Source organism: Rhinolophus sinicus, linkage group LG06 (assembly GCF_036562045.2).
Source record: "Rhinolophus sinicus isolate RSC01 linkage group LG06, ASM3656204v1, whole genome shotgun sequence".
Lineage (NCBI taxonomy): Eukaryota > Metazoa > Chordata > Mammalia > Chiroptera > Rhinolophidae > Rhinolophus > Rhinolophus sinicus.
The window spans coordinates 122,668,789-122,685,078 of NC_133756.1; the positions used below are offsets into that span (position 1 = coordinate 122,668,789).

Here is a 16,290-nt window from a genome sequence, read left to right on the forward strand (position 1 = left end):
GTAAATATTGTAAATTTGTGACTGGTACAGAAAATTTCTTTTCCTTGTATCTGTTCTTGTGTTTTGTAGTTATTTGCTACATAAAATTTCTTACACCATAATATATTAAAAAATAAATGCTAAAATTCCTTTATAATACAAAAAAGTACCTAAATGTAAACAAATAAAAATTTGAATTAAAAAATTAAAATGAAAGATTTTTTCCCTTAAAGTTTGGGCCAAAAACGTGGGTGTGCATTATACATGGGAGCTCATTATAAACAGCAAAATATGGTAGTTAGTTATCTACAAGAGAGCTCCAATAACACTGTCAGCTGATTTCTCAACAGAAACTTTGCAGGCCAGAAGGGATTGGCACAAATATTCAACGTGATGAAAAACAAGGACCTACAACCAAGATTACTCTACCTATCAAAGCTATCATTTAGAATTGAAGGAGCGATAAAGAGCTTACCACACAAGAAAAAGCTAAAGAAGTGCATCACCACCAAGCCAGAATCTTAGAGGGACTTCTTTAAGACCAAAAATAATAATAATAATTAATTAAAAATATGAATAGTAAAATGACAATAACTATATATCTATTAGCAATACTTTCAATGTAAATGGACTAAATGCTCTATTCAAAAGATAAGGTGGCTGAATGGATAAGAAAACAAGACCCTTATATATGCTGCCTATAAAAGACTCGCTCCAGATCAAAAGGTACACACAGGCTGAAATTAAAGGATAGAAAACAATATATCATGACAATGAAAACAATAAAAAATAAAAAACTGGGGTAGCAATATTATACCAGACAAAATAGACTTTAAAATAAAGGCTATAACAAAAAACAGATAAGGACCCAGTAATCCCACTTCTGGGTATTTATCTGAAGAAATCCAAAATGCTACTTTGAGGGCACATGTGTATCTATATGTTTGTTGGAGCATTGTTTACAATGGCCAAGATGTGGAGGCAGCCTGGGTGTCTGTCAATGGAAGAATGGATAAAGAGGAGGTGGTACATATATACATATATACAATGGAATATTGCTCAGCCATGGAAGGGAATGGGTTCTTATCATCTGGGGTGGCATGGATGGACCTAGAGGGTATTGTGGAGTACATCAGACAGAGAAAGACAGATGCAATGTGGTTTTGCTTATGGAATCTAAAGAACAAAATAAACAAACAAACAAACAAAACAGAAATAAACTCATAGATACATAGAATATTTTGATGGTTGCCAGGTGGAAGGGGGATTAAGAGAGTGAGTGAAAAGGGGAAGGGATTAAGAAGTACAAATTGGTTGTTACAAAGTAGTCATGGGCTGGGCGTATAGGGTATAGCACAAGGAATATAGTCAATAGTGTAATAACTATGTATGGTGTCAGATGGGTACTATATTTATTTGGGTCATAGATGGGAGGGGAGGTGGGGGACAGGGTGAAAAAAAGTGAAGGAATTAAGAAGTACAAATTGGTAGTTGTAAAATAGTCACAGGGATGTAAAGCATAGGGAATAGCCAATAATATGGTAATAACTGTGTATAGTGCCAGGTGAGTGCTAGACTAGTGGGGAGGGGTCACTTCTTAAATTGTACAAATATCTAACTACTATGCTGCACACCTGAAATCAATATAAAATAATACTGAATGTCAACTGTAATTGAAAAAGTGAAAAAAGGGGAAAAGGTGAAAGGCAATAAGAGGCCCAAATTTCCAGGTATAAAACAAATAAGTCATGGGGATGTAATGTGCAGCATAGGGAATATAGTCAATAATACTGTGATAGCATCATACAGTGTCAAATGGTTACTGGACTTAATCATGGTGATCACTTCTTTAGGTATATAAATGTTGAATAACTATGGTGTACATCTGAAACTGATATAATGTATGTTAGCTATATTTTTAAGAAAAACTTTAAAAAATAAATAAATAACAGGTGGTATATATACACAATGGAATACTACTCAACAATAAAAAAGAATGAAATCTTGCCATTTGCAACAACATAGATGGACCTAGAGGGTATCATGCTAAGTGAAATAAGTAAGACAGAAAAAGACAAATACTGTATGATAACTCTTATATGTGGAATCTATTTTAAAAAATGAACAAAGAAAACAAAAACAGACTCATAGAAACAGAGAACATTGAAACCTATGTAACTTTACTAACCATTTTCTTTTTTTTTTTAAATTTATTGAGGTGACAATTGTTAGTAAAATTACATAGATTTCAGGTGTACAACTCTGTATTACATCATCTATAAATCCCATTGTGTGTTCATCACCCAGAGTCAGTTCTCCTTCCATCACCATATATTCGATCCCCCTTACCCTCATCTCCCACCCCCCACCCCCCACCCCCTTACCCTCTGGCAACCACCAAACCATTGTCTGTGTCTATGAGTTTCTGTTTCTCATTTGTTTGTCTTGTTCTTTTGTTGCTTTTGGTTTATATACCACATATCAGTGAAATCACATGGTTCTCTGCTTTTTCTGTCTGACTTATTTCGCTCAGCATTACACTCTCAAGATCCATCCATGTTGTCACAAATGTTCCTATATCATCTTTTCTTACTGCCGAATAGTATTCCATTGTGTATATATACCACAACTTCTTCATCCATTCATCTATCGAAGGACATTTTGGTTGTTTCCATGTCTCGGCCACCGTAAACAAAGCTGCAATGAACATTGGAGCACACGTGTCTTTATCTCTAAATGTTTTCAGATTTTTTGGGTAGATACCCAGGAGAGGGATTGCTGGGTCATATGGCAATTCTATTCGTAATTCTTTGAGGAACCTCCACACCGCCTTCCATAATGGCTGCACCAGTCTGCATTCCCACCAACAGTGTATGAGGGTTCCTTTTTCTCCACAGCCTCTACAGCACTTGTTACTATTTGTCTTGTTGATGATAGCCATTCTGACTGGGGTGAGGTGATATCTCATTGTGGTTTTTCACCCCAATAAACTTTAATTTAAAAAAAAGAAAAGAAAGAAAGAAACAGAGAACTGATGGTTGTCAGAGGGGAGGAAGGTGGAGGGATGGGTGAAAAGGGTGAAGGAGAATATAGTCAATAATATCGTGATAACTTTGCATGGTGACAGAAGGTTATTAAACTTAGTGTGGGGATCACATTGTAAGGTATATAAATGTCAAATCACTATGTTGTACACCCGAAACTAATATAACTTCGTATGCCAAATATACTTCAATAAAAAAATTTTAAAGAAATTATACGAAAGAATCAAATGGAATTTCTGGGATTGAAAAGTACAATAACTAAAAAAAAACTCACCAGAGGGGCTCAACAGCAGGTCTGAAATGGCAGAAGAAAGAATCAGTGAACTTGAAAATAAATCAATAGAAAGTATACAATCTGATAGGCAACCACTTAAGTAATACCCTATAGAGGTACTTGGCAGCTTAAAAATTGTCCCAAGCAAATCTCATTTAATCCTCATAAAATCCTGTTAGTTAAATATGCTTCTTGACATTCAAAAATTCTGAAAATCAAACTAATTCAGAGACTGACTGTATTACTAAGAATACGACTTCAAAGCTTCAGTTATTTAACCCAATAAAACATAAGATGCAATGGGGCAGCTGGTTAGCTCAGTTGGTTAAAGGACGATGTTTGTAATGCCAGGGTTGCCGGTTCAATCCCCACATGGGCCAGTGTGAGCTACGCCCTCCACAACTATTGAAAGAACTACTTGACTTGGAGTTGATGGGTCCTGGAAAAACACACTGAAATAAATAAAAGTTTAAAAACAGAAAAAGAAAAGACAAAATGATGGTGTTGCAGGTTGAATGATTCTATTGATGGCTCTCCTCCAAGTGCTTACTTCCCCAGCTTTATTAAAATAGAATTGACATATAATGTCAGTTTAAGGTGTACAATGTGTTGATTTTATATACATATATATATTGCAATATGATTACCACCACAATATTAGCTCCATCATGTCACATAATATCACTTCTTTTCTGTGGTGAGAACATTTAATATATACTCTTTTAGCAACTTTCAAGTATCTAATACATTAGTATTAGCTATAATCGCTGTACTATACATTAGATCTCCAAAACTTATTTGTCTTATAACTGGATGTTTGTACACTTTGACCAATCTCTCCATTTCCCCCACCCTCAGCCCCTGGTAAACCATTCTACTCTCTGTTTCTATGAGTTTGGCTTTTTCAGATTCCAGGTGTAAGTGATATCATACAGCATTTGTCTTTCTCTGTCTGACTTATTTCACTCTAACACTTCACTCTTTTGCCTCCTTTTTTCACTTATAAGAATGCTTGTGACTACATTGGCCTCACACACATAATCCAGAATAATATCTGCTGATTAGCAATCATTTTTAAAATTTATTTTTTATTTAAGTATAGTTGGTATACAATCTTTTATTGGTCATATTAGTTTCAGGTGTACGATATAGTGATTCGACATTTTCATAATTTACAATGTGATCACCCCACTAATTCTAGTATTCATCTGTCACCTTGTAAACTTATCACCATATTATTTATCTGCAACCTTAATTTTCCTTTGCCATGTATCCTAACATACTCACAATTTCTAGGGATTAAGACGTAGATATCTTTGGGGGCCATTATTCTGCCTACCACAGAAGGTTAAACAGAAAAAACTCAGAGCTTTGCAGAGAAAAAAGAATTGTTTCTAAACTCCAAACAGTAAAAAATGGTTTTTAAAAGCTTCAAGCAAAACCTCCCTATAAAATGTCTCAGTTAATTAAAGTACCTAAAGATAAAGATCATGTTATGAGGGTGCTGACAAGTAAACATCTCAAATAAATAAAGCAACTGAGTGCAAAGATCAGATTAAAGATGGTACCTTCCACTAAAGCATCATAGTCCCAAATTAGCCTTCATTTAGTTCAGAGATGTATATGGAAGTGATAAACAGAAACTAGAAAACATTTGAGAATTAGATATTTATAAGATTTTGGGGTGTGTTTATTGGCACATAAGTGAAACCAAATACATGAGAAGTATATAAGGTTTATTTTATTTTTATTTTTATTGGGGAACAGTGTGTTTTTCCAGGACCCATCAGCTCCAGGTCAAGTCATTGTTTTCACTCTAGTTGTGGAGGGCGCAGCTCCCTGGCCTATGTGAGAATCAAACTGACGTCACTGGTGTTATGAGCACTGCACTCTAACCAACTGAGCCAACTGGCCACCCCGAGAAGTATACAGGTTTTTAATAAACATATATTAAAAAAAAAACAAAAGAATTCAGCTAAGAAAGCCTTTGACTATGAGAGTTAACATAATTCTTGGAACCCAACTGTTCAGCACCAGGAAGTAGACTGAGAAAGCTGTGCTGTCCCCAAGAAGGACATATTCACCAATGCCAATTTTAGATACAGCCTAAAAAGATAATGGAAAAGAAATACGCTCCCAGAGAGAAGCTCCCATGAGCCACAGAGAGGAATGTACAAGAGAGTTCCTGCTAGTCTAATCAAGACACTTCTCCCAAACCCAAGGCACAGAACCTTCCCAATGTTCTGGGGTTTTAAAAATTATGTACATATAGGTACTTTTTTTGTATTATGAATTAATGACTATTGTGTGTCTTATACTCTTCATCTTTCCAAATGGGGGAAGTTATTATTGTTAAATGTCCCTGTTACATTAGTATATATTTAATAAGAAGGTGAGAAGTAAGTAAATAAATTTTCTTTTAAATCATAGGTCTCTAGACCAAGAAAAGCCCCCGCCAAATCTGATAGAGAAGTTCTTGTATATCACCTGAAGATCTTACTCTTTGAGCTGAGTAAAGTGCCTAGATGGGACTTTGGGGTCTCTCCTACGGAGAGGATTTGACTGTTTCCTATACGTGGGAAGAAGGGAACAAAGAAATATTAAGTGACCAAAAGCACAGATGGCGGCAGAGAAATTAGCACTCATTGCAAATCCATGAACACTCCTACATTTCCCACTTTCCCTGGAAGTTGAGTTGGGGCCATGTTAGGGCAACACGCTCACCAATGAAAATGTGAACAAAAGTGATAATTCACTTCAAGACAAAGGCAATTAATAATTGGAGTACCTCACCTTTCCCTCTCTTTCCTTACTTGGCAACTCTGAAAAATGCATGTTGATACGACAACTTCATGAAATGGGAAGATCTAGGATTCCTGGGTAACTAAATAGAGAATAGATTCTGTTCACATACACTACACTTTAAATGAAAGAGGAATGAACTTTGTTTTGATAATTCACTGATATTAAGCATAACTTAAGCTATCCTAATACAGACATTTTATTTTGAGGTACCACATAGACATACAATTGGAGATGTCAAGAAACAATTGAATACATGAATATGTGATCTCAAGGGAAAAGTCTAGGAAGTCATCCTAATTTAGAAATGAGATTTTAAAGCCTTACAACTATCTCTAATTAGGAAAAAATTACCAATAGAGAACATATAATCATAGAGTATTGGCTTGCTTCATCTTTTTAAAGCTGAATGTTTATATAACATATCATATTTTCTATTATCAATGTGCCCCCATAAATTGTTTTTGTTCATGTGTCCAGCTTTCTAAGGGCAATGCCTGTGTCTGGGTCACTCAACCCATTTCCTGTATAAGAGATTTTTTAATATAATAATGGTGATAGTTCCTTACATATAAAATGTAATCAATATCAATGTTAGTCTTTTTCAACAGCTTAATTTTTTAAAAACACTCTTTTCTATTCATTATCTAATTTAATTTTTACAATAAACTTGTTATGATGGCAGTGGTGTTGGAGGTGGTGATAGTCATCATATAGTCTTACAAGGGAAGCAGGAAAAGGCAGAGGAGCCTCTGAAAATACTGGAAATCTCATATACATCAAATCTAAAACATCTTCCTCAGGTACAAACTTCAAGTTAGAATCATAGCTAACAGTGAGAGCCCACGAAATGCTGAGCAATGTAACAAGTAGTTTACATATTTAATTTAACTTTTACATAAACCTTAGAGCCCAGATACAAGTGGTTTCATTTTATAGGTTAGGACTAAATTTCCAAAAGGTGAGAACCTACCCATGGTCAAAACTCAGAAAGCAAGAGGGCCAGGATTTGAATCCAGATGCATTTTATTCCAACGTCCATGTTCTTTCTGCTGCAACACACTATAGTGCCTACGTTCTCTTTTCTCCTGCTGGTAAAAGAAAACTATGAAGGAACTGTGAGCTTTCTCAAGACTTCCCCACAATAGATAACATGTGAGACATACTGTCCCTGATTTGCTTGATCTTTACTCCATAGATGATGGGATTAAGCGTGGGAGAAATTAATACATACAGATTTTCCAAAAGGATGTGGATATGGTGGGGGATATTCTTGCCAAAGCAATGAGTCAGAAAAGTAAATAAGGATGGGATATAAAAGAGGAGAATGACTCCAATCTGGGAAGCACAGGTATTGAGATTTGTGTCCGGCATCCTGGGAAGGAAGTCTAAACACAGCTTGGAGGATCAAAGTGTAGGAAATACTAATGAGTGCAACATCTACTAAAACTGATGCCATTGGCACTAAGAAGCCATACAAGATATTGACAGTGATGTCAGCATGGGCCAATCAGGCCACCCCAATGTGTTCACAGTATGAGTGGGGGATGATATTGGTCCGACAGTATGGCAGCCTCTTCAGCAGGAATATGATAGGAAAAATTATCCCAATACTCCGTCCCCAGATTGCCAGGGTCATTTTTCCAATTGCCATAGGAATTAAGATGGCTGTTTATCTCAAAGGAGTGCAAATGGCCACATGGAGGTCAAATGCATGGCCAGCAGGATTCCTAATTCAACCACAAAGGCAACATGGGTGAAAACCATCTGAGTGATGCAGGCATCAAAGGCAATCTCCCCAGCATGGAACCAGAAGATAGCCAGGGCTTTGGTTACAGTGGTGGTGGACAACAAGATGTCAGTGCCAGCCAGCATGGATAGGAAGACATACATGGGTTCATGGAGGGTGCGCTCATTGAAGACAACAAAGATGAGGGCTCCATTTCCCAAGATTGCAGTGATGTGCATGAGCAGAAGGGGATGGAAAGCCAGGTGTAGTAATTCTCCAGTCCTGGGATGCCAAGTAGAATGAACACAGTGGGGTGGGGTATAATGAGGTTAGCACCAAACATGCCTGCTTCTGGAATGTCTCTATGAAGACTGCAGAAAGTGAGAGTCAGTGGGCAGAAACAGCTATAGATTTCACTAAAAGTTGAATATTAGATAATGGAATCAATCACTAATGCCATGACTTAGAGTATATAATATTATGCTTTCACTTCCTACATTATCATTACAAACATAAATAGAAACAAAAGTTCCCGATCATACCTCAGCAATGTCTAGAATCCATTCATGCCTCACCATTTTCGCTTACATGCTCCTACTCAGGCTTTGGTCATCCTTCACCTTTTCTACTGCAATAGCATCCTAACTAATCTGGTCTCCCCACCTCCCAGCTTCCCATCCTCAACCCCTCCATGTCCATCAGCTATTTTGCAACCTGGATGGTGTGCCCAAAACAAAAATCTAATTGTGTTTTCTCTTACAACTTTTGTATGATTTATTGAATATAAGATAAAGCCCAACTTCTCAAGCATGCAAAGACTTCTCAATCCCAGTTACTCTCTTCTCTAGTTTTGATCACCTTTAGGAACTCTGACAAAGCTAAATTAAACTATAATCCATTCTCCACACAATTTTTAAACCTTCATGACTTTTCTCAAGCTTTTCTCTTAATCTGGAACATACTTTTATACCTTTGGTGTTAGTTAAACCTACTGATCTTCAAACTCACAGCTTAAATAGTTATCTGGGAACCCTTCCCCAGATTCAAATTCTGGGCTTCCAATTTTCTGATTATTAACAGAAGGCAAGTTTTTCACATCTCAGAAATTAAGCCAATCTGTGAAAACTATTGCTACTCATCTTGCAAAGTATACATTAAATATTTTTTTTAACTGCCTAGTATAGTGCCTTGTATAAAAACACTAAATAAATGCTACTTATTACTATTCAGTGGATCAATACAACTTAATAGAGAACACAAAAACTAATATAAGTATATTTGGAATTTAAAGTGTGATAAAATGGCATTTCAATTTAGTGGGGAAAGGAAGGCCTATTCAATTAATGACATTAGGATATTGGACAATGTTGTTTTTGTAAAAGAATAAAATTAGTTCCCTCCTCATTTAGTAAAGAAATAGAAATTCAAGACAAATTAAAGGTGCATATTTTTAAAAATAAAACCACACAAATATTAAAAATTTAAATGAAGGTCTTAAGAGAAAACACAGGAAAATTTAGGGGGGATTGGAAAGATCTTCCTGAGTAATATAAGAAAACCATATTTCATAGTCAGTAATAATTGAATGATTTAATTATGTAAAAATGTAGATAAGAATAAATGAAAATTCTAGGAGAAAAACATTACAAAACATGTAATAGGCAAAATGTTATTTTCCCTAAATACTAAAAGTTGGTATGAATGAATGAGGAAAAATTAGAAAATGTGCAAAAAATCAAAATAGGCAATTCATGGTCAATATTCGTATGAATAGATGCTCAAAATTTAAAGAAATGAAAACCAGTGTCATATGGAAATATTATAGTTTTCTTATCAAATTGAAAAAACATAGGAAAAACAATTAGCCCTCAGAGTTCAGGACACAGCATGAGAACATATAAATAAATCTATAGGGGTAGTCATTGCTATATTGTTGCAATAATAAAAGAAATTATTACAATTTCCATATCTATCAATAGAGCAATAAATAAATTATGGTACATATATTAAAATGAAATGTTTTGTTTCCATGTTTTTAAAAAGGAGTCTTAACCATGGCAATATAATTATGTGAAAAAGCAAACTGAAGATTAAAATGCATAATATAGTTTTTTTTCTTTTTCTCTTTTTATCAGGACAGTTTACATTATAAGTAACAGAAAATCCAATCCCATTTTGGCTTTCACACAAAGGGAAATTTCTTTGCTCGAGAAACTGAAAATTATGTTTCTAGTATCAGGTTTATCTAAAGATTCAAGACATCATTAGGGGTTCCATTTCTTTGTGACTCTCAGGCCCGCCCTCCAGGTGTTGACTCTCCTGTGGCCAGAACTAAAGTTAAAAGAGTAAGGCTCTTACTTCAGGTGCAAAATTTAAGTGGGTATCAAAAAACTCAGTAAAGATAAATAATATTTTAATAAAATTTTTAAAATCAAACTTAATGCAAAATACCTATAATGAAAAAATATCAAAATTTTAAGTAAAACTAGGATTGACAGTGCTTCACTGAGCCATATGGTAGCCTGAGGCAAAAGAAAAAATGGAAGCCTATATATGATTTTATGTGTTTTTAATCGTCAAATTTTTCCATAATTTTATTTTGAAAATGTTATTTATGAGTTTCTTTCATTAAATCCAGCAAAATTACACTAAATTCTAATTTTCATATACATAATATATTTAAACTTAAACTAATGTGAGTTTTAATGTGAGGAGTTTTAATATACCTATTTTTCAATGTTATTTTTTAAGCTACTTTAATGATCTGGGGGAAAAAATTAACCTTAGTCCCAGTCCTGCATAGCAAAAATGTCTGCAGCACTTCAAGATGTCAAGATATACACACTGGATAGTGGGTACTTACGCTACATCTTCCAGAAAACTCAAGAATATCTCATCTGAATCACAGTTCAGTGGGTTTATTCCAAGAAATAATCTAAAAATCCCAGGAACCAAACATTTATTCTCTTCCCAGAAACTTACCCCAACTCAAGAGAAAGAGCTTCCCCAGTATGTGAAAGAAGCTGCCAAATGCAGATTCTGGAATAAATTAGGATAGTATTTGTCCTTATCTGCAGGAACCTTTTGGGTGAGGAGAGAGTTTCTACCCCACTAGGTCTTTAGGGAACATTCGTTTGATTAGACAGGAGTAGACACTAGTACAACCCATCTCCAGAGACCACTGGCTCAGGAACAAGAGAGGGTGGGTACTCTAACTACATCCTGCCTTCAGCAGTCCATATGTACTGCATCTGTTAATGACTCCATATACATACTTCACCAACATATGGACACAGAGTGGATTTGGGTTGCTGTTAGTCAATATGTAGAATATTAAACCCCTGCTATTACCTGCTAGACCTCAAAGTACATAGAAGCCTGGAGATATAGAAGAAATAGTAGGTCGGAAGGAGTTAAGTGTGGGGTGTGGGGTGTGTGTATGTGTGTGTATGTCCAAATGATTTTCAGTCATAAAATTAGATAATATTTAACAGTGAAGGGTCCAGAGATCAACCACCTCATCAACATTTCAAATTAATCAATCCACAAGTATATATATTGAACCCTATGCTAGATGCTGGAACCATAATAATGAATGAGACATATTTATTGCCCTCACAGAGTTCAAGTTCTGATGGTTTCAAATAATAATTAATATTCAGTTGAAACTATAAATGTCATTGCTGTGGAGACCCGGAAACAAGCTGATCACCTCCAACTTAGGGGCTTGGCGAAGGCTTCAAAGAGGAGTTGACATCAGTACTCTACATTTGCCAGCTGTGTGGCCTTGGTTATTTATCCTCTATGAGCCTTGGGTGCCCCTGTGTATAAAACAGAGATAGCAAAGGTACAATCTATGAGGTTGTATGAGGATTAAATAAACTAATGGCAGGGCACTTAACGTGGTTCCTAGCATAGAGTAATCTCTTCATAAACATTGGCCATTGTTGTAATTATTATTATCATTAATATTATTATGGTATATATTATGTGTTACAATATGGTGGTGTGTTTGGAAATCGTGATGGAAAACTAAGTTAGGACCAGATTATTAATGCTCAGTTTAGAAATTACTCTGTAGTCCTGTGATTTCTAAACTGTGGCTAATGGAACATCAGGTTATTTTAGAGATGTAAATTGATGTGCTATAAAAATAATTATATGGATATGGATACAAATACCTATAGTCAAATAAGTATGGGAAACATTGCAAACTCTAGCCTTCTCTTAGACAGCCATGTGTGTGACTCACAGAAAGTCAGCATTTTTGACCATGGAACTTTTTAATAAAACATTCATTACAATATCTGATATTTTTTTCTACACAATGTTTTGTGGAAAACACTTCTGTAAGTAATGAAGAATGCTCAAAAGTATTTAACAGAAAGTAGTATAAACCCCTCTGTCTGTTACAATGCTTAACATCAAATAAATTTATAGTTTAAGTTACAATGTAAAAGATTGGAAACATTGAAATCAATTAAGAAACTAGTGCGATATCTGAGGTGAAAGATGATAAGGGACATAAGTAATTGGTAGAGGCAATGTTAAGAAGAAAATTAACAATACTAACAACTTACCATTATTTTTCAGATACCTACTATGAACTAAGGTTTATGTTAAGTGATATATATGTATAGTTTATTTCTATTAATCTTCTCAACAAACCTAGGAGGTACTATCACTACCCCCACTTTACAGACGAAAAAACTGGGGACTAAAATTGTTAAAGAAATTTCACAAGTTCACTCAGCTAGAAAGCAATGGGGATAGGACTTGAATCCTGATGTGACTCCAAATACTATCCAGGTAACTATTTAGTGGTACAATCAATATGAGTAACAAGTAACTTCTTGAGGAGCAGGCCAGAAAGGAAGAAGTTGAGAAACTCACTAGGGTTTCCAGCTCAGTGAAGTTGATGGGATCATCATGATCTAGTTTCCAAGAACAGGAACAGGAAGAAAAGCTAGCATGAGTGAGAGTTCTATACTCTGGAGGAGATATCCAATTGTTAGGTGGGTTTATGCATTTAAAACTCAAAAGAGTTCTCAGATGGAAAGAGAGATGTGGGACTCATTAGTATAAGTGATGATTAAGGAAATGAGTGTGCATGACCTTTTCTGGAAAAGCATGAAAGAATGAGAGTCAAGAAACTATTCCAATTTTGCTAACCTGGCCAAGAACAATGTGCTATAATTCCTAATATGGAGATGTTCAGAAGCCAGGTAGAAGAGACAATCAAGAGTACCCTGTTTCCTCCTACTCTTGTCTATTGCCTGGAATAAAAAGTACTGTAATCAGCAGCTTATTTGCCTCCATGATACCAAATTGTCTTTGTGAGTAACTTGTTTACTAATCACTAGGTTAGTGGACTAATTTAACTGATCATTTCAGTGCATGATAAAGACGTGTGTTCTAACTTCAGGGAGGTAATTGTACTGTCATTCATATCATAAACATTTATTACATACCAGGCATTTTGTAATGCACTAAGACTACAGATATGAATGACACACTCTTCTCATTTCAAGTTTACAGTTAATTGGGGGTACAAATAAATATACAACCCATTATAATTCATTACATACATTTAGAAATTAGTACAAGATGCAATAGATATGCAAAGATAATACCCTTGGATTGAAAAATCAGGAAAGACTTCTCAGGAAAGGCTGTTCTTGAACTGAAATTTGAAGAATGAACTCCTGTTTTCCAGATGACTGAATGGCAAGCATGGCTGTTTTTCAAAACACCTGCCACTGTAAAAGTACATAGAGAGCTACTTGATTCTGTACAAAGAATCAATACACATTTTGGGATAAAATACTGCAACCTTTTCCGAAGTTAAATATAAAATTATTTTTATCCATTTATTCATAACTCCCTTTATGTCAACTCCCTATGTTTCTGGAGTACATCTGGTTTACTGGAGATATCAAATGTTCATAACAGAGGCATGTACACTTAGTTATCATTTTGGGGCTGTGTGGGAGGGATATGAGAATAAGATAGAGAAAACAAAAACAGGCGGAGGCAAAAAGAAAGAGCCAGAGAGAGAGAGAGAGAGAGAGAGAGAGAGAGAGAGAGAAAAGAAGAGTTGGAGGAGTAGGTGGATGAAGAAGGAAGAGAAAGAGGACAAGAAGAAAAGCCCTCTCAGTTCAGGAAATCTCTGTATTTCACACCTAATTTCCTTGATAAAGCTAGGAGTGGTGATGCATGGGGAGCCATCAGCCCAGAGGGGAAGCACAGTATCAAGACTTGATTTCAAGGAACCGGCGGGCTACACCCTCACGGATCTGCTTAGTCTTCACACCATAGACCATGGGTTTGAGCATTGATGGCACCACCACATAACGGTTGGCCAGCAGGATATAGACATGGTGAGGAATGTTACATTCAAAGCGGTGGGTCAACACGGTAAAGACAGATGGAACATAAAATATGAGATGACACAGAGGAGGGAGCCACAAGTGCCAAGAGCCTTGTGCCGGGCGTCCTGGGAGGGCATATGAAACACTGCTCGGAGGATCAGTGAGTGAGACAGAGCGATGAGGATCACATCCAAGATGACTCTGACAATGGGCCCTGAGAAGCCAACCAGAGGTTAGTGGTGATGTCAGCACCAGCTAAGCGGGCCGCCCCAGTATGCTCACAGTAGGAATGGGGGACAATGTTGGTCTGGCAGAAGAGCAGCCGCTTCAGCAAGAAGATCACTGGGAAGATGACGCAGAAGCTTCAGGTGGCAATGGCCACAGTAATGCTTCCCACAACAGGCCATGTTAGCACTGTTGTATAATGCAGAGGGGCACAGATAACCACAAAGCGGTCAAAGGCCATAGCTAATAGGATGGCTGACTCCCCCACAAACAGCACATGGACAAAGAAAACTTGGGTGACACAGGCATCAAAGGCAATATCATGGGCATGGAGCCAAAAGATGGCTAGGGTCTTGGGTACAGTAGTGGCGGACAGCAGGATGTCTGTGATGGCCAGCATAGAGAGGAAATATTACATGGGCTCATGAAGGCTACATCCTGTGATGACCATTATCAGGATACTGCTCCCTAGGACTGCAGGGATATACATGAGGCAGAGGGGTATGGACAGCCACGTATGATACACCTCCAACCCAGGGATGCCAAGAAGGACAAAAACTGCAGGGGGGAGGATGGTAAGGTTGGTGTGAGTCATGATGAACTTTAGGGTCCTCTCTATGATGACTTAGAAACGAATCTGCTGAAAGTGATAGGAACAGAAAGCAGCACCCCTCAGTATGTGCAGAGTTCACAAAAGATAGCATGGTTCTGGAAAGGAGGTTACTCTCTGTGTGAAAAAGGACTTTCATTTCATTCAATGGCTTCTGAGGGTTCCATCTCAGTCTAGAGAGTTCTAGGCTAGTACAGGAAAGGGTCGGGGGTGAGAAGAGAGGAAAGTCACAAGCACAAAGAGGCATATCCAAAGTCTTATGGAAAGTACCTCCCACAGCCCTAGTAGAATATCCAGATGAGCAAGAGAAAAGAGCAGAACAGCAGAGAAGGGTCATGCTGAGTGGGAGAGAACACATGCAGTGGATAAGGACACAGTTCTGGAGCCAGACTTCCTGGGCTAATTTTCCAGTTCTTCCCTGACTCGCTGATTGGTATTGGACAAGTTACTTTACTTCTGCATGCCCCTGTCTTTTAATTTATAAGATGAGGAGAACAATAAACTCCATGAGGTAACTGGGAGGATTAAATGAGAGTCAATTCATATAAGTCCTATTTTTAGAAGAGTAGGCTACCATTATTGCTGTTATTATTATTTATAAACCTGTTTGGCCATCATCCTATTGTATTTTTCCAATATTCAAAACATCTTAATGAATATTCAGCAATATTAATGTTTTATTTTTATCCAAATATAACCAAAGGGAATCCCTTTCCTGGGAACAAGAGGGAAAGGGATGAGAGAAGTGCCAAGGAAGAGAAAAATACCTTGAGAACAGATCTCTCAGATGGACCTGGTGTCTCAGAACCAAGGCCTGAGGGCTTTGAGTGGTGCACCAGGCAGGTCCACCAGTATTGAATTTAGCTTGGGTCAGAGTTACTTGACAGGTTTCTCTCAAATGCTTTGAAAACATCCATGTGTCTCAGCAGAAACAGAATGTCTCCATCATTTATAGAATCCCCAGGGAAATGGTAGACTGATGAGAGTGATAGCTTCAGCTATAGAACCAAGGAGAGCTGGGAATCATAGGGAAGAGTTGATCCAGACTAAGGAGAAATGGAATCACTCTTCTATTCTCTGCTTTCTCCTTTTCTTCCTAGTGTCTTTTCTTCCTGTGAGTCCCATCCAACCCTATTTTTGGTTATGGCCATTCCCTATTTAGGGGAAGGCCTTTAATGTCTTTATGCAATCTTAATTTTGGAAGCCTCTCCTAATACCATGACAACATATTAAAGTACATCCACAACCCACATCAG

General features: G+C 36.8%; 2 pseudogenes; both read right to left on the bottom strand.

The window, feature by feature from the left end:
• Positions 1–7,227: 7,227 nt before the first annotated feature.
• On the bottom strand, positions 7,228–8,171 carry LOC109460443 (olfactory receptor 52B2; annotated as a pseudogene).
• A 5,884-nt stretch (positions 8,172–14,055) lies between these two features.
• On the bottom strand, positions 14,056–15,019 carry LOC109460445 (olfactory receptor 52B2; annotated as a pseudogene).
• Positions 15,020–16,290: the final 1,271 nt, after the last annotated feature.